Source organism: Aphelocoma coerulescens, chromosome 1A (genome assembly GCF_041296385.1).
Source record: "Aphelocoma coerulescens isolate FSJ_1873_10779 chromosome 1A, UR_Acoe_1.0, whole genome shotgun sequence".
NCBI lineage: Eukaryota > Metazoa > Chordata > Aves > Passeriformes > Corvidae > Aphelocoma > Aphelocoma coerulescens.
This window is the reverse complement of record NC_091014.1, coordinates 4,185,207-4,211,779: the sequence shown is the minus strand read 5'-3', so window position 1 is coordinate 4,211,779 and position 26,573 is coordinate 4,185,207. Positions and strand designations below refer to the sequence as shown.

At 49.1% G+C, this 26,573-nt stretch overlaps 1 protein-coding gene across 1 annotated transcript in view; it reads right to left on the bottom strand.

The window, feature by feature from the left end:
• Nucleotides 1-10,019: 10,019 nt before the first annotated feature.
• The window catches only part of LOC138121132 (uncharacterized), a 33,290-nt gene continuing 16,736 nt past the window's right edge, over nucleotides 10,020-26,573 (bottom strand). Inside the window, exons 7-9 of the mRNA XM_069034370.1 lie at nucleotides 25,413-25,507; nucleotides 23,026-24,200; nucleotides 10,020-10,142 (exon numbers count right to left, since the gene is read on the bottom strand). The gene's annotated coding sequence lies outside the window, so the exon portion shown is untranslated. The remainder of the gene's footprint in view (nucleotides 10,143-23,025; nucleotides 24,201-25,412; nucleotides 25,508-26,573) is intronic.

Here is a 26,573-nt window from a genome sequence, read left to right as displayed (position 1 = left end):
GAGGTGTTCCAGCCCTCCATCCATTCCCCGTGGATGCATTATTTGGAAGGCACGTTGGAGTTAGTGGCACAAACTTGCCATTAAAATCCATGCAATTATTTAATAACAACCTTTCAAAACATCGTTTTTCTGCAGGATTAAAACAGGAACACACCTCTTTATTGTAACCTAGGGCAACTGCTCAGACAGATTATTCCATTACAGAGCTCTTCTCCCCTAAAGATCACAGGTGCCCTGCAGCTATTTGGGCATTATCTGTCAGTGCTTTTATTGTGAAGTCTTCTGCTCATCTGAGATTCTTTCTCTGCGTGTCATATTGTGTATTGAACTTTGGTTTTTACTCTCAGAAATCACTCAAATGTTCAGAAAACAGAGGAACAGACTTAAAGATATTATTTACTCTCAAATACTCCTTCATTCTCCAAATTATTTTCATTTAGCATCCATTCAGGCAGCTCATCTTTAAAAGGCTGCATGTTTTTTTATCCTCAGTCATCCAAACAAATTAACCTGAGGAAACAACCTGTCCCTAAAGATAAGCAAATAGTATTTACTAAGGGCAGGTAAAAACTTACAGCTTTTATTGGTTTGTCTGCCAGAGACTGACTTTGCTGTAGAAGACAAATTTCTGTGTGTTACAAACACTGCAATTAATATTTTTCAATTTCAATTTTGCAATTAGTTGTAACAAAGTTACATAATTTTACTGATAAGCTGTGAGAAAAAATAATATGCCAGTATGGAGAATTTCTTTGTCTACCTTCTGCCTGGTGATGCTCAAGGGCAAAACACACAAAGGTATTAAAAACTCCAGTCTTTTTGTGGCCTGACTATGTTCTTTGAAGAAACCCCATCATGAAAGTCCCATCTTCCCAACCCCAAAGCTGCCAGGCTCTCAGGAACCTACACCAGCAATAAAACACAAGGCAATGAAGTTTTACTTTCAAAAAACCCCAACTATTTTTAGCACATACATTTCACTCCATCCTACCCAGAGAGCTGCAAAGATGTCACACGGAGAAGGAAAAGAGCCAGGCTGCCACATCATGTTCTGCACCATGCTGAGACGGGGAAGAGGCTGGGGAAGAGGCTGTCCTGGAACTAGGGATGGGTTTTGGCCATTTTTTTTTTTAAGGAGAAGCAGAACAGTGTCAACAACCCTGTCAGAGGAAGGAGGTGGCCTGTGCTAGGTCATGCTCAGCGACTGTGCGCAGGAAGTGGTGCAACTCTTCCCCGTTCTCAGTGGCTGCTGAGACCGCAGCACCCGGGTTTCAGCTGGGGACTGACATAAACCCCATAAGGCAGCCACATGGGATCCTTCCCTTAGAGCAGAAAAGCTTCTTTTTCCTTGCCCTGAGCCACTCCAACAGCAAGAGTTTCACTGCCAAAGCACAATGGTGTGCGCTCAGCTTGTGAACACAGGTGAAATTCTTTATGAGAAATGTCAGGCTTGGTCTTCCTTTGGCTTGTCTCTGCTGTTATGAACAACACCCCGCTGGCTGCAGGATGGGAGCCAGGATTTCCTGAGCTCTGACCTCAGCTTTTGCAGGGACTTGCTAAAGGACCATTGCAAACTCCTAAATCCTCTGCCTCAGCCTCCCTACCTCGATATGACTGACATGAAACACTTGGGAGCTTGTGAGTGTCCCAAATGGCCCAGCAGATTATCCTGGAAGAGACATTTAGTCCATCACCAACTACCAGAAAGGTTCAATCCAGAGTACACCATTCCTGGCAGCTGCCCATCCCTTCTACTCACAAAAAATTATTTATTGTAGACTCCACCACATGCCTGGGCAGCACATCCTTACCTGCATTACCTAACTGCATTGGCTGCCCTTCCTGCTGGATTATTGTTTTATTCCTGTGGTAAATCCTAAATTGTTATTGAAATTGCTGAAACGTTGATTTAACGTTCTGTCCATCAGCACATCAAGGAGGAGGAGGTCAGCATTATTATAAAATTATTATAAAAGCCTTCTAAGATCACCGAGTCCAAACACAAACCCAGCACTGACAAGGCCACCACTAAACCACATCCTCAAGTGCCACATTTATATGTCTTTCAAATCCCTCCAGGAATGGTGACTCCACCACTGCCCTGGACAGCCTGTTCCAACACTTGACAACCCTTTCAGTGAACAAATTTTTGCTAATATCCAATCTAAACCTCCCCAGGCACAAATTGAGGCCATTTGCTGTACTACAGTTGGTCATTCAGGACAGCTTTCAATAATTGAAAAGATTTTTTACATGAGTCAGGCCAAAGGGGAAATAACCCATAAATTCACTCTGTATTTTAGGTCCTGAAATCTGCTCTTTCCCTTAGTCAATAATTCTATGACTAGCCATCAGTTTTTTTCTTTAAAGGTGTTTTGGAAGAGTTTTGAAATTCAGATTTGCAAATGCTTGCAGCTGAACATGTGTGCCTATCCGCTTGACTCATTCCTAATTTAAAATAAATGATAATGAGATCTCAAGGTCAGAGTTCTCTAAAGTGAAGGAAAGAAGCATCACTACAGGTCAGATAAATCTCAAGCTCTTCCTTGACCTCAGCTTCAGGAGGTGGCATAAAGTAGAAACCAGGTCACCTTCAAAGAGATGAGCCTCCTTCTGTTGAGCATGCTGGGACTAAATGAGAAAGGCCAAACACAGCTCAGACCTGATCTGGGGCAATGGAAAATCCTGGTTTATGTGCTCAGACCATCATCATATGACCAGGAGGATCTCTGATGTGCTGCTTCTCAGTGCATGGGGTGGTTATTGATGGGGACATCTACAAAGAGTACCCAGGAGCAGGAGATGCCTTCACCTCACCTGTCTCAGGGACTCCTTTGCAATACTTAAAAACAGCTTCTAGAAATTGACTTGAGGAACTTGAGCAGGGTAAGAAAACGCTTTCACAGGAAGAAAGAAGGGAAGCCATGCTTATCTTTAGAAATAAGGGGTTGGAAGGAAAAGATGGACCCTGGAACATATAAACCTGGGAGGCCGAGCTTCATTTAATTCCAGAACAACTGCTGAGGCCACCTTTCTGCAAGCACCTGTAAAGCAGCAGGGAAGAGGGGCTTTGAAAAGGCCAAATTTTCTCAGACCAGTCTGATTTCCTCTTGTGAGCTGGTAGCACACCTTGTGGGTAAGGGAGAGAGAGATGATTTCAGAACCCTTCTTTTTACAAAGACTTTGGATGACATCTCCCATGGCAGTATTTGAGAGACCAGAGGCTGACACAATGCATTGGGATACCTGTGGGAAGTGATGGGAAGTGCTCCCAGGAAACTGCCTTTAATGGTCCACACCAGAGTGGAAGAACATAGGTTTCCACACAGTCTCTCAAAGTCCTGTTCAATGCCTTCATTGGTAGCTCAGCTGATGGAGGAGACCACATCCTTGTTAAATTCACATTCTGTTCCAAGCAGGAAAGGAGTTCAAGGACATGGGGGAGCGGGATTAATACTTAACAGGATAAAAACAAGTTAGAGAGATATTCTAGTTGGAAAAACAACACTCTGGAATTCATAAGCATGGTAGGAGATACAGCTGTTCTACTTCATCCCCACTCCACTTCCACTATGAGAGTTAACAAAGATCTGAGACATGGAATGGATTGGATTGGGACAGAGGTACTGGGGGGTCAGACCAGCCTGGGCAGACACTGGAGGGCAGAGCACAAGACCAGTATTGGAGATATCAGAACTAATCTGGAAGTTACGGTGCCTGCAGATGTGGGTGTCTGGTGGTGACGTGACAGTGCTGAATCCTGCAGTCCACCATGGCACAGAACACAACGGCACCAGGATATGGCATTTGGCATGAGATTCCTCAAAGATTCAAACACCATCCCCAATATCCAGCAAAGGCCCAGCTGGAGTGGCAGACTGAGTTAATACAGTTTGGGTTGGACATTAGGAAGGTTTCCCCAGCTTTCTGTCTGCTGGAACAGGCTCCCTGGGAAGGTAGGAGGTGACACCATCGTGGGACGCCTTCCACATAAACCACAAGCACGATTACTTCTGGACCTTCCTTGGGAAATGCATGGGATGAGCTTTGAGGGCAGCCACAAGCCACAGAATCAGAATCACAAATAACAGAATCACAGAATGGTTTGGGTTCGAAGGTGCCTTAAAGATCATCCAGTCCCACTCCTTCCATAGGCAGGGAGCTAGACCACATTGCTCCAAGCCCTGTCCAACCTGGCCTTGAACACTTCCAAGGATGGGGCAGCTTCTCTGGGAAAACATTTCTCTTATCTCTAATCTTATGACTCTGCTTGAGCTTGCTGCTGATTTACTGTGTGCCTGAGATCAAATGACTCAGGTTTTTGGAGTTGTTTTCCTCCCAGCACTAAGTCATAAAACCAAAGCTTGTTCAGTTACCCTGAAAATTTCTGACTAGTGAAAATGTGCCCTGAAGGTGTGAAGGACTCCAACAGCTGCCTGATTAAACATTTGATTTGCTTCCAAACATCCTTCCAAAATGTTAGAAAGAGCACGATTAAGGCCAGATTGTTTCATCTTAATGCCTTTGCAGCTGCCCTGAAGAGCTGATCTTCAGCTGAGGGAGGTGAAGGCAAGTCCTCCCTGAAGTCCTTCAGCTCAGTTGCATCTCTCCCAACAGCAGTGATGGAGACAATTTTTGCTGTCCCTGAACCCTCTGGGGAATGCTCAGCAATGAAGGACCATTCTGAGTCAGAACTTTCTTCTTTCATTCTACCCAATCTTTTAAGTGTCTGGATCTGCCAGAAGCACCAATCCCTGGAGCCACTTTCACATCTCTTTCCTTTGAACACCGAAGACTGTGGTGTTCAACCTGTGGTGGATGAGTGTGACACTCCATTTGTGGGTAGGTGCCCCTATTCAACTCCTCCTCCCTTTAAATCACCAATTCAGGAGTCATCAAAGTTTGACTAGGACACATAAAAAAAGATGGATCCGTAACTGGAGGGAGCAGAGGCCTCAGCTGGACACAGTTTTTGGAAATACTATTCTTATATGCCAGAGGCCTCCAGTATATTCCTCTTGTTGCAGAGGGAGAGGGCAAGACAAAAATAAATGGGAGCCAGTGATTCAGCACTTATTTCTAATCCCTTCACAGATGCTTGTTTCAAATTAAATCCATTTAAATGAGAAGGGGAAATGAAATAGAAAGAGCAAAATTTCAGGAAGGGCAAGGAGGGGGAAGAACAGTTTTGGGGAAACAATAAGAAACAAGATCAGGAAGTAGCTGCACTTTGTCAGTGTTCTGAGGAAACAAGGAAGAAACATGGGTCATATAAAAAACACAGGGAAGACCTTCAGGAAGGAGGTTTTGGAGGTGGAAACAAGGGTGGATGCCATGATCAAAAGCAGAGTCAGAGTAACTCAGCCATTGGGAAAGAAAGCTTTCCATGAACACACAGGATGGGATCACTCAGGAGATAACGTGTGGGCCACACTTATTTCCCTCTCCACCCTTGAAAATATTGAACAATGGCAATTGTGAAATGTGGTAGCCTGTTAACCCCCTGATTCTGTGACGCCATGTTCCCCCTGTTCCCTGCCCTAGCCCTGGCCACTCCCTCGGTTTCTCCCTATTTGCTCCTGTACTCCAACCCTGCCCAGGGATCGCCCCTGGGCCCCTGACAAAACCACCCCACACCCAGACCTCATTGTCTCTCTCTGAACATCGTGGGGACAAGATGTGATTAAAGCCATCTCAAACCCTCATGGGAGACCCTTCTCTACCTCTTTTACCAGCACTGCCCTGTAACGCTGCTGGCTGCCGGAGCCAGATCCGAAATGGACTCCGGGATGCGACTGATCGCACGGCCCGAGGAAAGCCTCGCTGAGCTCTCAGGGAGCTGCAGCCTGCTAGGCAGAGTCCAGCGGTTACAACAGTGAAAGGAACGGATTAGAATGAAGGCAAGGTCACAGCTTGGGTGTCCAGGCAGGATGGCATGGACTCCTGTATTCCCTGAATCATCCATGATCCCACTTGGGTAAGGGACAACACTGCAGGACACACTGTACCGAAGTTGAGTGTAACACACTTGTGCATTCCTGCTAATAGTTGGCACTCAAACCCAGAGAGGCTGCAAGAATTGGCAGTCCCTGGACAGCAGCCCTTGTTGGATACCTCCAGTCCTGGGTGGCCCATGGTGATTAAAGTTCCCTGGGGCAGGGATGAGCACATCCATGAGAGAGGGGAAGTTCGGAAGATGCTGAAATTTGAAAAGCGGAGACTTACAGAGGAGCAGAAGGGAGGGAACCACAAAGCTCTGCAGGGGCTGGAATGACTGAGAGGAAATCACTACGTCTGTGTTAGGTGGTTTCTCAGGACATGGGGAAGGGGATGGTTGCAAAGCACTTGTAGGGCAGAGTGTGTAAATCATCTTATTGCAGAGACCTTAGAGCCCCTTCCAGTACCTGAAGTGGGCTCATAAGAAGGCTGGAGAGGGACCTTTTGCCTTAAAAAGCAGCGATAGGACAAGGATTTAAGCTGAAGGAGGGTAGATTTAGATTAGATACAAGCAAGGAGCTCTTCCCTGTGAGGGTGGGGAGGCCCTGGCACAGGTTGCCCAGAGAAGCTGTGGCTGCCCCTGGATCCCTGGCAGTGTCCAAGGTCAGCTTGGATGGGGCTTGGAGCAACCTGGGATAGTGGAAGGCCCATGTCAGGGGTTGAAATGAGATGGGCTTTAAGGTCCTTTCCAATCCAAACCAGTTGATGATTCTATGATCTTCACAGAGCATGGCCCAGAGTTACTGATGTGTTACTGGTATTACTGGTGTGAATAGGGCTGATCTGCTGCTGCTGGGAGGATTTTTGCAGCTGCTCCAATAATGGAGATTCAGGGTGCTGATCCCACACTTCTGTGGTGGGGGTTGAATAAAGGGGCTGATTTCTTTTTGGGTTCCTGGAAAGGGTGAAGGGCATGGAATTTTCTTTTCAGAAGAGAGACATTGCTCATGCATGTCTTTTTGAGGAATTACGGAACCACAGAATGGTTTGGGTTGGAAGGGACCTTAAAGATCACCTGGTTACAACTCCTCTGCCATGGGCAGGGACACCTTCCACTAGATCAGGTTGCTCCAAGCCCTGTCCAACCTGGCCTTGGACATTTCCAGGGATGGGGCAGCCACAACTTCTCTGGGCAACCTGTGCCTCACTACCTTCACAGTAAAGAATTTTTTTCGAATACCTGATCTAACTCTGTCCTCTGTTGTTTTCCCCCTTGTCCTGTCACTCCATGCTCTTGTAAAAGGCTCCTCTCCACATGTTGCCCAGGGAGGAGGAGCAAGAGGAGGAGGAGGAAAATGGCATCACAGCCATCCATTTTCTGCAGACACTCCTAGGAATTGTCCTCAAATCACCACCAGCAGCACCAAGTGCCATTTCACAGCAGGAGCCCTCACACACAGGGAGGAGAAGGGGTTTGCAATTCAATCTCCTAAATGTCCCCCACCCCAGTGATTCCCAAAGCTGACCACATCCAGGTATTACAGCCCCGTAACGGAGACGAGCCTCTGACTGACTGACAGGACACCACGGAGCAGCTTGTGCATGGGGGAAGAGGGGGACTTTGACAATATTTGTCAAACCCACTGTCCCTGCAGCCTCACCTCAGGAGGGTTCTGACTCTGAAACCTGAATTCCTGTTGATGGTCAATGGGCAACACGACTCCCCAGAGCAAACACCGGCCAAGGATGGGAAGGAGATGGAATTTTTCTTTCCTGTGTTTTCTGCGCTGGAAGGAGTTTTTGTCATGAACGGGAAACTTGGTGACTGGGAGCATGTGGGGTCACCAGCACAGATGCTTACCAGGCAAAAGTGAAAAGCAGAAGTTCAGAAGGTCAGATTTCTTACACTTGAATCCAAAAGAACGGGAATTTCTCCTTTCAGAAAGATGCCCGGGTGCAGCCAGGGGATGGGAGCAGGGTAGTTCCTCAGTCAGGTGTTCTCCAGCAGCTCACTGGGCATCATTTCCAGTCACCTCCTACAAGGCAGAGCCCTTCTTGGTGGGGTGAGGTCATGAGGGGGCTTTGCCAGGCTGCTTCAAATCCCTAACCTGTCTTGGGAGCAATCATCAGTGCAATTCTGTCCCCTTGAGAGGATACCACCATGGGGAGAGCGCAGCAATTTTATGTGGACACTGTGGGGTGGATGAAGCCCTGTGGGAACAGATAAAAAGCCATCCTTCCTGTAGATGGGAGGTGATCTGGCAGGCAAGCATTAGCCCTGCAGCCCTCCTGGCATGCCAGGTGTTGTTTTCCATCATTCCCTGCTATCAGCTTTCTCCTGCAGCAGTGCCAGTGATAGGCAAACCCAGGCAACACCTACAACAACTCCCCAGCCGGGCCCACTGGCCAGCCCCAAAGAGACATCTCCCCTCCAAACACCTCTCTGGCTAGAAATTAGCTTCCTTTCATGAGACCTGTCAGAGAAGGGCTGGCTGGATACCTGCCCTTGGGTTTTGCCCCAGTGAGCTCAGCACCGCATCCTCTGGACTCCATGGTGGTCTCTGGAGGTAACAGGGGATGCCTGGGGTTCCTGTGGCCAGGGCAGGATCTGAGGCTGGCTGTCCATGATCATCCATGTCTATATCCTGAGTCTATAGGTTTTTGTCTTGCTACATGGTGTGTGTTTAAATCCAAAGGACCATAACTGCAGCTACCAACACAAACCAGCACTTGTGCGTGGAAGAGCCTCAACTGCAGCTCTTCACCTGGAAAATGACCCACTGGACTAATTTTCCTTGCTCTTTCCCCCATGTGAAAATGATGTTGGAGCAGACTTGCTGTCCCAGTGGAGCTACTTTGCACTACATCCATCAGCACAGTCCTGGCGGAATTTCCACATTTTCTTACAGAATCGCAGAATCTTTAATGATGGAAGGGAGCTCTTGAGATCAACCCCCCTGCCTGCCTAGAGCAGGTTACACAGGAACACATCCAGGTGGGTTTGGAATGTCTCCATAGAGGAGACATGCCCTCCCTGGGCAGCCTTTTCCAGTGCCACCCTCACTGTAAAGAAGTTCTTCCTCGTGTTGAGGTGGAAGTTCTTGTGTTTTAGTTTATAGCCATTGCTTCTTGTCCTGTCACTGGGCACCACTGAGAGGAGTCTGCCACCATCCCCTTGACACCCACCTTTACATTTCTATTTACTGATGAGATCTTACTCTTGCAAGGTCCTCCTGGTCCCCTCTGGGTAACAGGAGACAAGGATAGGAGGAGAATCCAGGTGTCCTGACAAAGAGCAGAGAATAAAAATCCCCCATTCCTAAGTCCAGTCTGTGAAACCAATCTCCTTTACATTTCACTGATTGGATTTAAGTGTGTTCCCTTCAATTTAGAGCTACTGCTGCAGGTTGGGGTTCCAGCAATGAAACAAAACAGTGGAGCTGAATATGTGAAGGCAAATGTTTAGTCCTGCTGCTTATGGCAGCCCAGAAACCTTAGTAAAAAAGAGGAAAACAGCCAACAAAACAAGTTACTGCATCAGACGGGTGGCAAACCCAGTGAGTCGATGTCAGAAGTGAACCTGTGTGCTTTAAACTCACTGAATGGTTCCATACCTGGGGTAATGCCATATAGGACCAGATCCAGAGGCACCATAAAAATAGAGAAAATGTCCCAGGTGGGATATTGTGGGTGCACATTGTGGGTGCAGAGGATATGTTATCACCCAGATGCTGAGCTCTGTCCCTAGGCTGAACTCAACCCAATGCAGAAGTTGTCCCTACCAACTCTGCTGGGCTGCCTCATGCTCCATAGCCTTGGAAGGAGGAGGTGACCACAGACACAGCCAGTGTACAGGCTGGTCTCCCTGGCTTTCAGGGCAAATTACAGGTTGATTTAACCTTTAGTGAGAGCTCCAGATACAGGGGAACACAAAGCCAGCAGGGGTGCTGGAGGTATCCATAGACATGGTATTCCATGGCACTGATTTCCACTGTGTGGGACTTTGAGGTTTGCTAGGAACCTTAAGAACTGATTTGCTCTTTCTAGGCATCAACTTAGACTTCAAGTGTTTGGTTTAGCTGGTGACTGGGGCCACTTAGCCAGGCTGAAGCAGCCCTTGCCACGTGCCTGTCTGTCCAGGAGTCTGTCAGCTCGTAGGGTGCCGCAGAACCAGTTTTCAACCAGCTCCTTCTCAAACAGCAAATCTGAAAGAAATAAATAAAAAAAAAAAGAAAAAAAGAAAAAAGGAAAAAAAAATGGAGCAGCTGCACTTGGTTTTGCTGCAGGAAGTTCTCTGATGGGGAGAAAACTTCCTTTTAAAAACAAGGCATTCATTAGCACTTCTTGTTCTTCGCTTCGCAGTTGCCTTTGGGTCATCGCAATATCGCAGCCTTTTTGCACCCATCATCCAGCCTGCTGTTGCCCCAGTGGACAATAATCCCCCCAGGAGTTCCAGGGGCCTCCACTCCTCAGGAACAAAATGCAACACTATTTTTTCCCTTGCAGTACTTTTCTTTGGTTTTTTTGCCCCCTGCTCCTGGGTGAGCCATTTTGCCTATGTGTCTCTCCTTCCTCACCTAAATCACTCCTGCTGGCAGTAATTTTTAGCTGTTGAGCTCAAGATCTAATACCAGCTAATATTTTATCTCCTGTTTCCAAACCAGCACTTCATAGCAGATAAACCTCTTTCCTCATTGCAATGATTTTTCATGTACCCTAAACCTGCTATCACCCCCACTTTGCTGAGGATATTCCTTCCCCTCCCCAATCTTGGCTGAGCTCTCTTTTTGGCCTCTACTTTGGCCACACATTTGAAAGTGCCACCAGAAAGGATCAGTTTGGGTGTCTCTGATGCAAATTTACCACCTTGGGCTAAAATGCCTGGGCTGTTGTCCAGCTCTCCCCACCTGTGGCATCACCACTGTCAGCTCAAGAATAATACAAATCCACAAATAGTGAACATTCTCTGCAACTAATAACGAGCTGAGCAAACACCAGCTCTGAAAGTGACCTGTAAGAGAACGATCTGGAAGCGTAAAACCCCAAAGCACAATTTATGGGCAACCTGGTCTAGTGGAAGGTGTCCTTGATCATGGTGAGAGGTTGAAAATAAAGGATCTTTAAGGTCCCTTCCAACACAGACCATTCTATGGCCCTGTGATTTCACAGTGAGGCAGAATGAAGGTTTCTGTTGTTGTAAGGTTTCTGTCAAGTGTTTAACCTTGCAGCATGGGAATGGTGCATGGGAATGACTTGGCTCCTCATGGGAATTCCTTAAGTTGCATCCATGGCTGCACCTGCCCCATGGCTTACACAAAAGCTGATGTGCTGGGACCAGAGGAAGTGTCCTTCATCCATTACCTGAGAAACATCACTTCTGATCATCCAGGCTGACATTATCAGCTTGTGTCTTCTCCTGACACCCTGCCTTCCCCCAGAAACCCAGAGGCACCACACAGATCCTCCTGCCCTGTCTCCTGCCAAGGCATCAATGCAGCTTTCCATGAATGGCATGGCCGAGATACCAAAATGCCCTGAAATTTCTCTGCAGGAGAGACAGCACTGAGAAAAACAGCAAGTTAACCTGTATTCTGTGAGGTTGGCAGAGAGAAACAGCCCTGTGCTGGCCAAAGCAGCAAGCCCTGGCATTTCCCAGCTCCATGACCTGCACTGGTAGAACCACAATGACTGAGGCTTGTACTGACACGGGCAGAGCTCCGGCAGCAAGAGTTGTTATTGAACTAAACTCCTGGCAGTTGCTGGTGAATAGGTCGACTTTGTGTCAAAAATCTCTCAGGAGCAGTAGAAAATGGAAGAAATTTACAGGATGCATTTGTTTCCAAATATGCCGGGAAATTATCCTGCTCTGCAGCTGACAAATGCCTGGGGAAGTTTTCCCCAGAGATGTGGATGGGCTGAAGGTGGGTTGTGGCCAAGGCAGCCCCATGGGAGAGCTCAGGGTGTAAATGGAGCCAAGCCCAGTGTGCAAGGAGAGGAGGGGAATCCTCCACATCTCCAGGGGTGAAGGGGGAAATGACTATTTTGGCTGCTTATCTTCATAAAGGAGAAAATTTCCAGGTCCCAGAGCAGCTGGTTTGGAGACCAGCCTTGTCTGTGGGTGGTGTGGCTTCCATGAGTGTGTGCTGCACATTCCCTGGGGTGCACAGACCAGCAGGACCGCCAACGCTGAGTACAGACAGCCTGGTCATCCCTCCATGCTCATCCCTCCATGCTTATCCCCCCATAGTCATCCCTCCATGGTCATCCTTCCAGGGTCATCCCTCCATGCTCATCCCTCCATGCTCATACCCCCCTGGTCATCTCTCTATGGTCATCCTCCCATAGTCATGCCCCCCTGGTCATCGCTCCATTGTCATCCCTATATGATCATCCCCCCATGCTCATCCCCCCATGCTCATCCCTCCAGGGTCATTCCCCCATTGTCATTTCCCCCATGGTCATCCCTCCATGCTCATCCCTCCATGCTCATCCCCCCATTGTCATTTCCCCCATGGTCATCCCTCCATGCTCATCTCTCCATGCTCATCTCCTCCATGGTCATCCCCTCCATGGTCATCCCTCCAGGGTCATCCTTACTTGGTCATCCCCTCCACGGTCATCCCTCCAGGGTCATCCTTACCTGGTCATCCTTCCATGGTCATCCCTCCAGGGGGAGTCTGGAGCCCTGTCCCCTTCCTTCCACCTCGTGCCTCTCCTACCCTTGCCCCCAGATCCCTCGTCCCTCCTGTTAACCCATCCCAGGAGGCTCATGCTCCCGGCAGGGTGGTGGCAGAAGGGTGCCCCGCCCCATGAGCTGTCCCCACTGTCCCCAGGAGCGGTGCCACATCCTCGGCAGAGCCAACGGTGCTCGAAGTCCCCAGCCAGCCCTGCTGGCCACGACCCTGCATTATGGGGTGCCCCTGAACCTCGTCTCAGCCCCCATGTCAGGTCCTCAGCTGTGAGAGGCACTGCAGAGAGGAGACGCGGACCCAGGCGTGTTCCTGGAGAGCCCAGCATCCCTTCAGCTGCTCCTTTCCCTGTGGCTTCCACCCACCGCCCTTCGCTGGCGCCCTGCCCAGCCCGAGGTGACGAAGCTGTCCCCTTCCTTCGGCTCAAAGCCACTCTGGGTGTCTGTGCACACTGTCCCCTCGCTGTCACAGCAGCTCTGGCGATGCCAGCAGTGCCAGCCCAGCCCCGTGCACATGGTTCTGCTTCCCTCTAGTGACAGTACGGCCTCACGTCAGCAGGATGACTGCTCTTCCCTGGCGCCTGGGGGAACGGGACCATTGGGATTGGAGCCCTGGCTGCAAGCCCCATGGATGGGGGGGGTGGGATCATCTCCATCCCCACTCAGTTGTGTAGAGCTTGACATGAAAGATTTTGTGTCCACATGAATAATCTTCATTTCTCAGTCCATGTCCTCTGCCTGCACCTGTTCAGTGTTGGGATGCTTGAGACCCTTGGGAAGGTGAACTGGGAAAGGCTGATTTGGAGAGGAGCTGCACAGGGAGGGGTCACTTGGTGGGAGACGTGACCCCTTCCCACAGAGACAAGCCCGGCTCCAGAGTCCTTCCAGCATTCATGGCCATCATCCTCACGGGGCAGCAATGAGGGGACGGGTGAGGATGGAACAGGGACAGAGCTGGACTCCAGTCTAGTGGCTGGAGCACTCAGCTGGGGAAAAAGCAGGCTCAAATCCCTTCATTTTCTGATAAAACACCCAAAACTCATGGACAAATAATGGTTCCTTGCTCTTCTGGCTCCTCTACACAGGATCCCTCCTACGGTGGCCAGAAGCAGACATGTCCTAATAACAAATCCATGCTTTTTGCAAGATGTGATCTCTGATGTCTCACTACAGATTTTTTTTTTTTTTAATCCCGAAGCTTCTGTACACAAAGCATTTTCTTCAAGAAAACCTGTTTCTCTCCACAATTTTTCCAGGCTCTCCTCATCACAATTGTAACAGCTGGACTGCTCCTCGAGGAGCTCTGAATGTACTTTCTATTAAATTTCAGCCACCCTCCAATGTTGTTCCATGACCCAAACCACAATCCCAATGTCTACTGTCTGTGATGCTCCAAGTGTCTCACCCCATGCCCCAAAAATGTGATTTGGAGCTTAGAGGGCTTTCCTGGTCCCTGGGACCCACCACCCATCCCACGGCAGTGCCCAACATCACCTCCTCTGCCCAGTTTAACACTTGCAGCCCACTTCCTCTTGCCTGAGACTCCTTGTCCTCCCATCACTTGGGGGCTGGCAGCCAGCTCTGGAGGAGCATCTCCAGGTGCTCCATGTCCCCACGGCAGCCCTGCAGCCCCTTTGCTGGGTGGACATGTTGAGGGATCATTGCTCCAGGTGCCTCTGGCAGCCAGGCCCCCCCCACCATGGCTTGTTTGCTCTAATTTATCCACTCCCTGATTGACTCCCCGACTTCTGGTCAGCCAGTCCTGCAGGTTTATTCACCAGGGGGAAACTCCCCTTTGCCTCATAATTGATTGTTTCTGTCTCTGCCGTTCTCGGCTTCATCACAGCCTTGTTTCGGGAACAGGGGCTTTTTGGGGAGATGATTCACTGCTCTGTGGATTTTCCTGCATACTCAGTTCTTCAGCTGCCCCATCCTCTCCCCCTTGCTGCTGCTTCCCCCGATTTACCCAGTCCCCAGAGCAAATTGATTCACCGTTGAGGTTTATTTTTGGCTTCCAGCTGTCGGGCTCCTCGCAGCTGCCTCGAGCTGGTGTGTTCCTCTCTGCTCCCCCAGAGTCTCTCCTCCTCCTCATTTTCCTCCTGCTGCTACTCCTGGCTATATTCCTCCATCCTATTCCCCTGCTGCCTTTTCCATGCAATGTTTGGGTATTTTTAATAGTCTGAGTCTGCCTCACTGATGACAACCAGAAGCTGGAGGGCAGCAGGAGTGTGGGGTAGCTTTTGCACAGCACAGATCTGGAGGCAGGACATGTGGGGTGAGTGGGGCTTCAGGGTAAGGTGCCACCAGCCTCTGGACACCAGGCTGAAGGGCAGCCACTCATTCCCTGATCCAGGCTGAGCACACAAGACAGCAGGATCAAGCCTATCCCTTCATTCCTCCATGTTCAGAAGGAATAAAATTCAGTAGCTGTGATTTACCTGAGGTGTCGCCACAAGCACAAGGTGTCCGGGTGGCTTTAACCACTGATCCCCACCAGATCCAAAGGAGCTGCTGTCTGTGAGTCTATGAAGCCACAGAGACGTGGAGGGGAGGATTTAGGCAGCTTGGTGCCAACTGCAGCACCTAAAGCCAAGCCCTGGGTCTGTCAATCCCCCAGCTCAGCTGTTATTTAATCCCAGAGGCGTCTCAGTTCTGCAACGCCCACGGCACAGTGGGGATGCTGGCCAGGCAGAGGCTGCATCCCAGGGAGCTTCCCCTGACCCTTCTGTTGCGTCAAACCCTCCTGCATGTACAAAATCCTGAGGGGTCTCAGCAGACGGGTTTAGTCCCTGGGTGCTCTCCAGGCCACCCACCACAGGAACCAAGGACTGGGGTCCCTTGGAAAAAGGTCATGGCAGTGGCAGGCAGAGATCCACCCTCGTCATTTGGGTAACACACTGAGCTCAGCTTCACCCTCTGAGAGTTTTTTTTTTTCCAACTTCTCCTCACTCCTGGGGCTCTCCTTTGAAATCCTTCCCATTTTTCAGCCCCCTTTTTGCAGCATGGACCCCAAGCCTGGGCACGGCATCCCTGTGCCGTTCCCCACACACTCTCCCTGCCCTGGTTTGGTATTCACCCACAGTAGCCCTTAGTTCAGGTGGTGTTTGTGTCTCCCATTTGGGTGATTACTGACCCAAAACCTGTGTTTTAGGGATTTTCCACTTCCCAAGTCCAGGTGCTCTGGCCTTGGATCTCATCCCAGACCGTACCAGGCTCAGGTTTACACAGCTGCAGGCGCCAGGCAATTCATCTCACCAATGACTTGTTTCCCCCCCAGTTTTGCCCAGCTAACAGTTTCTGCTCCAATTCCAGTTCCTTCTGGGGCTGGATGGAATAGCTGGGAGCACAGATTCAAGCCCAAGTGGACACTGCCGGGGGCAGACCTTTATCCACCCCGTTTGAGTCACATTGGTGCTGTGCTGGGTTTAACATGGGCCATGGGGGTGTTTGCAGCCTTTTCATGAGAATATAGAAACAGAATCACAGAATGGTTTGGGATGGAAGGGATCTTAGAAACCATCTAATTCCAACCCCCAGATCATTTAGGGCTAAACTGAACAACTCCTGGAAACCTGAACAGGTTACAAACCACTTTCTCAGGTGTGAAATCCTATAAAAATAAGTTGCACTATCACAGCCTCAACCAGGCACAAATTCCACAAGCTTCTGCCTTCCCCTCGCCTGAGACTCTGCACGTCTGGTTTTTCCCCACTAGGTCGCAGCATTAACTTCTATTTCCCTCTCCTTACCAAACCAAGAAACTGGGGACTTTTTTTTTCAGCAGGCAGCTCTGCCTTGTCACCCCTCCGTCCCCTCCTGGCTCCTGCTCGGGGTTCCCGGGGACTGTGGTGACTCAGTGTGGGGTGGCCGGAGCGTCCCCTGGGGTCCCCACAGAGGGCCCTCGGCTCCTATTTGCATCTGGGCTCGCCTTGCTCATATTCATTGTGAAATTAAAAGTGAAAATACAGTAATCGCTAATTACATCGCCAGCATGACGCCCTGAGGAAGGGGACAATGAAGGACCACCAACGCACTCCCTTATCTCTCCTCCCAGACAGCTCTTTCCCCCGGTGTTGATGGTGATGACTGAGAAGTTGTTCCTGCTGATTTACAGCTTCATCCTCATGAACTGGCACGTAGGAATGTTTCTAGCACGGAAAACATGAATGGTGTGTCAAACTCTTTCCCCTGGCCGAACCCTGCTGCCACCCTCTCCAAGGGCAGGATAGGATGCTCTGGAAGTTCTCATCTGGATGGGGCTAGGTCTAGCAGGGAACCTGGACCAATTGCCCCCTCCAGGGCTTCACATCTCCCCAGTTCAGCAGTCTGGAGGTGTCAGGTGTGGGCAGAGTTCTAAGCTGCTGTCTGGACCCCTGCACATGGACAGAAAGCCCCCAGCGTGGGAGACAGGGCTGGATCCCGTGGGAGATGCTGGTGCTGGTGACTCATCCCCCACAGGTGTGCCCACGGACGCTCCGGCTGCTGCCCTGGTTTTGGGGGAGCACAGCGGGGTTTGAAGGAGGGTTTCTGTGCTTTCACTATGAGCAAATGGTGCCAACAGTGGGGAGAAAGCTCTGCACAGCCCTGAGGAGCTGATGGTCAGCTAAGAACCGGCCCCAAACACATGAAAGGTGGGTGTAGAGACACTCCTGCCCACCGTGCTGGTCTGTGACAAAAGGCACTACTGGCAAGCTGGGACATGGGAGGCTCAGGCTGGATGTAAAAATCCCTCACTGGGAAACAGTGCTGCCCTGGGCCAGAGACGCCCTGAGCTGTACCCCCATACTTCGGGGTTTTAGGGCTTGGCCAGACCTTGGCTGACAGGCTGGCTGCAGTCCTGCTCAGAGTGGGAGGCTGGGATGTTCCTCGGACCCAACATTTCTATGCAAGTTTGATTTAAAATAATTGGTTTTCCTGCTTCTGTGTGTCCTCGAGCTGCTTTTGTGCTGTCTCTGCAGCCCTGAGCTCTCCAGCTTATGAAATATCGGTGTTTCCAACAGCAACAGTGATGCAGAGCTCCAGAGGTGGAGGAAGCAGTGAGGAGGAGCACAGGAATCCCCTGCGGCAGCAGGAAATGCCTGGACAGATGGGTGCCAGGTCCCCTTCGGAGCCATCCAGGCATTGTTCCATGGTGAATTACTATTCCTCCTGCTCCCAAGTCCTTCTCAGCTCCCTCCTACTCAAACCCACACCCCAGGGGCCTTATGAGGTCTCAGCTCACTGGTGCTGTGCTCATCTCCCCATCTCCTGTCCTGCATTTGGGATAGATCCTTTGCAAACTCACCAGCCATTAGCTAATGCAGCCTCACAAATCCTCTCCTCACTGCCCCACTGCTTCCCTCTGCCAAAGCCAACTGCAAGGTGCTGAGGCTGGAGGGTGTTTCCAGATGTGGGACACGGTCACTCAAAACCTGCCTGGCCAGAGGACTCTGCAGCAGAAATAAAAGGTGGATGTGCTGAAAGCTCCAGCTTGGAGGGAGCCCAGGACACGTGTCCTTGTGCGAATGGATCCGGCTGTGCCTGGGGCAGCTGAGAGCACACAGTGTTCAGCACGGCAGTTCCCAAGGGCTCCAGGGGCTGGAACATCTCAAGAGGAGCGCTGCAGCCTCACCCTCAGGGTTTTCCTGGCATTTAACCAAGTCCCACAAGTACAAGCTATTCCCAACACAACAAACACACGCTCGGTACCGCTGGCTTTCCTCTGCCCTCCCACTCCGCCCATGGTCTGCTCTGCTTCCCCAAACGCAATTCCTCCATAGCTGCCTCTGCTACAGCAACGATGGACCCAAACCCTGAGCACCTGAGGTAACCCCCAGGTTTTTCTATCCCAGATCCAGCCTCTTTGTGCTGCCTGTGCTCTGTGATGGGGCTCATGGGAGCTGCAGAGGGTAGGAGAGGTGAAGAGATCTCCACATTGCTCATGAATACTTTGGCTTGAATGATGTCCTGTTCTTTTCTTCCAGACCTGTGGCTTTTTACCTGCAGTGACCTTCCCTGACTCAGTGTTTGCCTTGAGAGAAAGGGAACATTTGCTGCCTAGTGGAGCTCAGCTACAGCTTTTCAGTCAGCGATCAAAACACTCGAAAACTAAGAGCAGCATTTGAATTTAAAAATCATAATTACAGTGCCCAAGAGGGAGAAGTTGGAAGAGGGCAATGAACAAAGCAGGGGGTTGGAAGAAAACAAAGAAAGGCATGAGAGGAATCTGCTCTTCGAACAGAGAGTCCTGAATATCTTGCACTGGCTACTTCAAATTGGGCACCTGAAATTAATAGATTCTTTGACCTTTGTTTCTCTGTGCTCTTGTTCTTTGTTTGTAAAGCAGAAACCACAGTAGAGCCTCACCAAGAAAAAAAAAAAAAAAAGATGCCATCACAGCAACTGCTCCAGCCAAAGCACTCGGATGCTGCAGAGATGAGAATGAAGAAGGGGAAAAAAAAAAACCCTCTATGGCTTTCCAGCAAGTGAGTACCAGCATCGCGTGTGGGGAGCAGGGCAGTGTCCTCTGGAATAAAAAATACCTCCCAGTCGTGTAATTAAGGATGAACCACATGCCCGCAGGGGTTCTGTGGGCAGCCTGAAGGCAGGCACCTCTTAACTTCTAAATGCTTTCTCAACCTTGTCACTTCTGGTGTTATTTTGATGGGTTTTATGCATAGGACTCTGCTATATTAAGAGCACGTCTACGTATATCACAAGTAACTCTGCCTGCAGAGGAAAGCCTGGCACAAACAAACAGAGCCTCAAGGCTTCTCCCTCTGGTCTGCAGAGATGGATATTGTGCTTGGGCAATTCCAAGAACAGGTACAGAGAATGGATGGGGAACAGCCCTGGGGAGCAGGACTTGGGAGTGCTGGTGGACGAGAAGCTCAACACGACCCAGCAGTGGCTGATGGCAGCCCAGACACCCCCCAGTCCTGGGCTGCATCACAAGTGTGGGCAGCAGGTCAGGGAGGGGATTCTGCCCCTCTGCTCCGTTCAGGTGAGATCTCCCCTGCAGAGCTGCCTCCAGTCCTGGGGCTCACAACACAGGAAAAACAAGGATGCATTGGAGTAAGTCAGGAGGAGGCCACAAAGATGCTTGTAGGGATGCATTCCCTCTGCTCTGGAGCCATGCTGGGACAGCTGAGGGAAAAAAAAAACCTGAGAGCCCCTTGCAGTGCCTAAAGGGGCTCCAAGAGAGCTGGAGAGGGACTTTGGACAATGGCATGGAGTGACAAGTGGGAATGGCTTCCCACTGCCAGAGGGCAGGGTTAGATGGGATACTGGGAAGAATTGTTCCCTGTGAGGGTGGGGAGGCCCTGGCACAGGGTGCCCAGAGAAGCTGTGGCTGCCCCTGGATCCCTGGAAGTGTCCAAGGCCAGCTTGGATGGGGCTTGGAGCACCCTGGGATAGTGGAAGCTGTTCCTGCAGTTGGCAGAGAATTGAAACTAAGAGCTCTTCAAGGTCCCTTCCAACCCAAACCATTCTGGGATTCTGTTTCGGTGACCATCACCGACCACACCACCACGTTATCTCACTGGACCTTAATGCTGGATCCCACTGGCTTTATTACACTTGGGTCTCTGCAATGGCTGCTCTTGCTGCTATGCAGGATGCAAGACTAAGGATAAAATCCACGTGCCCTGATTCTGGAGTCTTGCTCCTTTAAACAGATGTGGGAGGGAGGGTTGGTAAATCCTTGGACAGTTTTTCATCTTGCCTCGACTGGGCTGGGCTTCAGGCTCAGTCTGTTGTCTGGTCCCCTGTCATAGCTGCTGTTGTAATGATTCATCCATCTGGTTTTCTGGGAAAAGAAAATGAGCTAGGGAAATGTTTTTTTTGCTTTTTCTTTTTTTTTTGGCTGTATCTTTCCTGAAACAGTTACAACTTTGCACCCACTGGAGTTGACGGGGCGGGGGGCTGTGGGGGGTGGAGAGAAGGAGTTTTACACATCACTTTTCACTTGCTAGAGTAGAAACAGAAGTGCTAAGAATCCCATTCCTCAAAGTCAGACCGTGACGGTGTTGTCCTGAACTGTGTTTCCAAGGAGCAAAAAGGATCCAGCAAAAGCCAGCAGAAGATCCAGGCTGTCTTCAGCGGGTGCACTGGACAAAACCTCGTGCTGATCACTCCGAGGACACCCACTCCTTCCACTGGCTCCTCACCTGCCTGAGCTCTCCAGAAATGGTGCAGGATGAGCTGCAGGGAGGCAGCTTGGACAGAAATCCAGGTGCAAAACAAGGACACTGAAGGTCGTCTCAATGGATTGAAACAGCTACTCTCATGAATGGTGTAATTTATCATAAATCAGGTAATATGGAGGGGGAAAAATCCCAGGAGTTTACACTGGGTGACGTTCAGTCTGAGAGTGCAGCAGGAAGCCACACTGGACGTTTTCCTTGTTGGTTTGCACAGGGTGAGACAGTGTGCCCATCCAGCTGGAACACCAAGGCAACCACTTCTTGGTTAAGGAAAGTGGCACTGTGAAGTCTCTGCCAGCAGCCCTTAAAAACACTGTTATAAACCAGCCAGCTCCAGAGATCTCCTCCTTCTCCTCGCTCTAGGAATGCATCTTCCTTGGTCCAAGCTTGGTTAGAGGTTAGACTGGGAAAGCAGCAGCCTGTCTGGGAGCAATCACTCCTCCATTCAGACACGTTAATGAATTTCCACCAAAGGGGTCAGGTATCAAAGTTTTTTTTTTATGCTGCTGGAGCAAACCTTCCTGTGACAAATTCCTGCCCTTATTCCGGCTCCAGATCTGTTACAAGTGACTCCTGTGAGAATCAGATCCTCCTTGGACCCACCAGCACAGGAACTGCCCTCCTCACTGGTCCAGCATCCTTCCTCTCCCATCTCCCCCTTTCTTCAGGTCTCCTTCTCCTCACCAGCCTTCCCTAGCGCTTGCCCGTTCCATGATTTCATCCGAGGTGGGTGGTGAGCTCGCTCTCCCCCGCGCAGCCTCTTCCCAGCGGCTCCCGGGATCCCTGCCAGCTCCTCTCCACCCACTGCCTCTCCCGACGAGCCGAACCGCGCAGCTCCCGCTGCTGCCCGCGCCAAGGCAGCATCCCACATCTGGTGCGCTGGCTCGGCCAGGGGCAGGGGAGCCAAGGAGCACCTCACCTATCCCCCTGCACCAGCGCCTTCCAGGGGGTGGCATCTCCACCCCTGCATCCCAGGGGATCCCCAGCTTCCCAGCCAGGACACAGTGATGGGTCACTGAAGTGACTCTTGAATGCTCGGAAAGTGCAGACCCAAGTTTGAGTTTAGAAAACAGCTTTGCGGGTTGAAAACCAAATGAGAACTGCCCTCCCCCCCACCCCCCCTTTTTTTTTTTTTCTGAGTTACTCTTAGACATAAAACCTCTGTGTGGATTGAAGCATTCCCAGCCTGGCTAATGCAGGAGCACCAAGGAGTGAAGTCAACTGGTCCCACGGCTTCAGAGATTGAGGAGCTGAACATGGCAAAGCAGATTTCAATCAAATTTTGAATTTGTTAAACCAAAGTGTTAAAATTGAAAATGGAGCACAGGACAGCTTCTCAAACCTCTCAGGTTTGCTCTTTTGCCATGATTTTAGAAAATTATTCTTTTGACTATTCCTCCTGATGCCATTTCTGTGAGTCCTTAAAACCATTTTCTCCTTGTCAGAGAATTCCAACGCCGGTGATTTATAGGCTTTGCTTGGAACGCAGCACACAAGTACTTCACTTTTTCATTCGCCCTTTCTAAACGTTTTTAACGATCCGCTTCCTCGGATCTGTTTACATTTGGGACATTAAAAGCTAAGCAACAACTCCATTATGAGCAAGAACACCATAAAAATTCCACCATTGCCAGGAAACATCTCAATACAGTGACAAACGTAGCCACTCTCTCGTCCTGCTGCTCATCCGTGGGAAGACTGGTTTATAAATTATTCATGAGTGCCTTAAAATTTCCAAGCTAATCTCAACTAAAAAGTGGGGGTTTTTACACCATTGTTTCGCTCCCAAGTTCTCCAACTGGAATTTTGATTTGCATAGCAAAATCTGAAAATTTTCTTGCACTGAATTTCTTTCCTTCAAGTTGTGATTTCAGTTCTCACACTGGAAACATAGTGGAGAATCTTTACATGATAACTTATTTGGAAGCCTGGAAATCCTTCATAATTCCCATGAATTTCCTGAAAATTTAAGTTTTCCCAGATGTGTTTTTTGAGCAGGTTTGTATCTATAAGGTTTGTGGCACCTTTCAGCAGGCAATCCCACCACCTCAAGGCATTTTTAGTAATGATGAACTATCTGGGGACTATCAAGCCATTCTCTTCCCAGTCTGTTCCACAGTAAGGACAAGCAAGACTGAAGATTAAATCATGGCAAAATTTAACAGAGAAAATCACTTTGTGGTCCTCTGGAGACTATTAACAGACCAACTCACTCACCTGTGCTTGTGGATTTTACAGCTGTCAGTCTGTTCCGGGATTTAATCCGCATGGTGGCACTGGAGTATATTCCACGTAAAATCATCAATCATAAATAAATCCCGCTGGGTTTTTATGCAGTTAATGTTACAGAAGAACAAACAGTCACGATATTTGAAGGGGTGAAGCTAGAAGAGTTGCCTTATATTCCTCTTCATGTCCTTACTCTGCCATGCATTGCTTGGCAAACGGTACCACTGCCGGCTCCTCCACACAGCGCTTTGATGACTCTCCCCTGCCACTTCATCCCAGGCTGTGCTGCTCCAAATGAGGGTCAGTATCCAGCTTTCCAGGCTGAAATCCAGCCAGATATGTGCAGGGCTTGTCATGCTGATTGCTTTGGGAAAGTAGAGACCAAAAAAACCTTTCCTCTGTAGCAATATGTGAATAGTTCTTCCCTGTGAGGGAGGTGAGGCCCCAGCACAGGTTGATCAGAGAAGCTGTGGCTGCCTCTGGATCCCTGGAAGTGTCCAAGGCCAGGTTGGACAGGGCTTGGAGCAACCTGGGATAGTGGAAGGTGTCCCTGCCCATGCAGAGGGGTGGAACTGGATGGTCTTTAAGGTCCCTTCCAACCCAAACCATTCTGTGACTGAATTTCACTGGCACCAAAATACTGAACTCAAATCCTTGTGATCCCAAGGCTCACCTCTCCTTTTAATGACAAGGGGCCATTAAAAAACTTCTCTGACAAGGAAAAAATGGTTTTATGGACCTGCCCCATGACTGAAGACAGATCATCTGCTTTCACAGCAGGTTCTCCAGAGAAGAATCCTCTGGGAGAGACAGATGTGATGCTGAGAAGGCAGCACAGACAGAAACTGCATGTAAGGTGATTTAAATACCCAGCAATCCACGCAGCAGAGCAGGCAGCCAATCATCTCTCCATGGACTGTTCTTGGAAAGTTGCTGGAAATCAAGTGAGAATGACACCAGGAAAAACATTTTTTGCCTCCAGTTTCAAGGAGTTGAATGAGAATATCTTCCAACCCAGGGTCTGTAACCATTACACTGACCAGTACACACTGAACATCCTCTTGTCTGCTCAACAGCAGAGGTGGGAGCAGCCAGCTGGTTCAGCTTTTCTGCTTGGAGCCCTGAAGTTCTGCATGTTCCCAGAGGAAATGCACCTGCAGCACCTGGAGAAGAGAACCCAGCAGTTTGATGAACTGTTGTCAGAAACCAGGAGAGAAGAGCTGTCTTAGTGACACCTGAAAAGCGAGAACCTCTCGTTGCAGGCAGCTTAACCCAGGTTGCCTCACTGGAGTTTGCATCACTGCCCTCACTGGATCCAATTCACCAGATAGTTAGAAATTCTAACACTATTTTCATTAAGATTACCCAAACAAGGAAGAATTTGCTCTCCTGGCACCTTTACACTGCTGTGAGCTCTAACAGCCTGTTTTACTGCACAGCAAAGCTCTGCCAGCACAAGCCTCTGCTGTTTCATACATAGTAAAGGTCCCAGCAGGACTCAACCAGCCCACAGTGAACGCCACAATACCCAAATTTATCCTCCTCGTACCTCTGCTGCCCATTCTGGCACTGGAAATGTGTGCTAGGGACACAGCAGATCCCACACAAACAGGTTATTTTTGGTTGGCAAGTCTCAAACTGGCCTGGAATAAAATCAGGGAGCATCTTGTAGAATATCACAATTTTGTCTTGTTCACTGCTCCACTCCATGAGCATCTTATGCCTGGATGTTTCATCAATTAAATGTTGAAAATTTTATCAATTATAATAAAAATTACACTTCTGACCCTCAATTTATTTGCTGTGAAAACAAAGCCATTTTTCACCATCACCCCAAGCCCCTACTCAACATGATCAGGATGTTTTCCCCCCAGATTCCCAGTATAGGATGGATTTCACAGAACATACTTATGTAGAAGGCTGACATTTCGAGATTGTGATGCAAGATCACAAAAATCTCAGACAAATTAATTGCAGCAATTGAAGTTTAGGCTTGATGTAGTAGAATGAAGTGGCTTCATGACTCATTAATAAAAATTACGTACACTGTAAGACACTTCTGAAATATTTTTCCTTTAAAAATTTCCCAACAGACATCATCTTTCACTCCCTCTCATCCCACCATGCAGCGCATTTTGTATTAATCCAGAAGTGAGAGGACTTTTTGGGAGAAGCAGTTGACTTCCAGTGCTGCTTTTGGCTTAGTCCAAGCATTGATTTCATTTTAACATCATTCCACAACACTGGCAACAGGACAAACTTTTCTGGCCATGGAAACAATCCCCCTGCACACTGCATTTTGTGATTGCTGCAGGGTCTGTTAACAGGACAGAGCAGACTTGCAAACTAATAGTTTAAGTTATGCACTGTGGTACCTGATTGAAACTTTGAGACTGGTGCAGGTTTTGTAGGCACCATTTTCCATCCAAATTTGTGTGACAGGGAAGACTGTCTTCCAGTAGCTTCACTTCTTTAAAAGGCCAAGGGTTGAGAGCAAAGAGGATAAATTAAAAAAAAAAAAACAAAAACTCATTACATACACTTCCCTCTTCCTCAGATAGATTTTACACTGAAATGCTTCTATTTTCATCAAGCATTTTTCTTCCTTTTTTCATCCTTTCTTTCCCTGCTGCTGTAAGGAAGATCCAGCATGACCAGGACACAATCCTGTGTGTGAGCACACAGGCACACCAGCAGCAGTGCTCAGATTTGAAATACTGCCACGAGATCCAAGCACTAGGCAGCTCCATTTCCCTCTGTGGTGCAAACAGAAGAAATTACTACATCTTAAGAACTTAAGACAGAATTAAAATGTTATTAAACTTCATTTATTTCTGCATCACCTTGTAACTGGTTCTAACCTTAAGATTAGTTTTTGTGTTAACAAGTTTCCTGTAAGTCCAGACATTTTGATCCTACATGCACAGCACAAGCAGCAGAACTCCAAACAGATACATCTGCTCCTTCAGGGACTTCCCACAGGAAAACATTTAAGCAACTGTCTGCACGGGAGCTACTTAGGCAGTGGATGCACTTAAAACACAGAGATTACTTGCAAGTCACACTTCCAACACCACTTCATTCTGCACAGCTTTTAACCTCCCCAAGAACATCTGTCAAACCCCCTAAAACATGCAGCTCTCTGCATTGTACTGCAAACTCCCCATGCTGCTAAGCCAGTCTACATTTCCCTTATTTTAGTAATTTGTTGTGTTAAATTTAGGGGCTTAACTTACAGTCTTTTGTACTAAACACAGTATTTGCCACTTATCAAAGCTCCATCTAAAAAGAGACAGAGCATGAGGGTGGATTTCATGAACGGATGGAAGCAAGAAACTTGAAAGAGATCACCAAGTCCCTTTTGGTTTGTGATTATCTTAATTAGAAATAAAGACCACCTCATTCCAACCCCCTGCTATGGTCAGGGACTCCTGCCACTAGACCAGGGTGCTCCAAGCCCTGTCCAACCTTGGACAAATCCAGGGATGGGGCAGCCACAACTACTCTGGGCAGCCTGTGCCAGGGCCTCACCAACC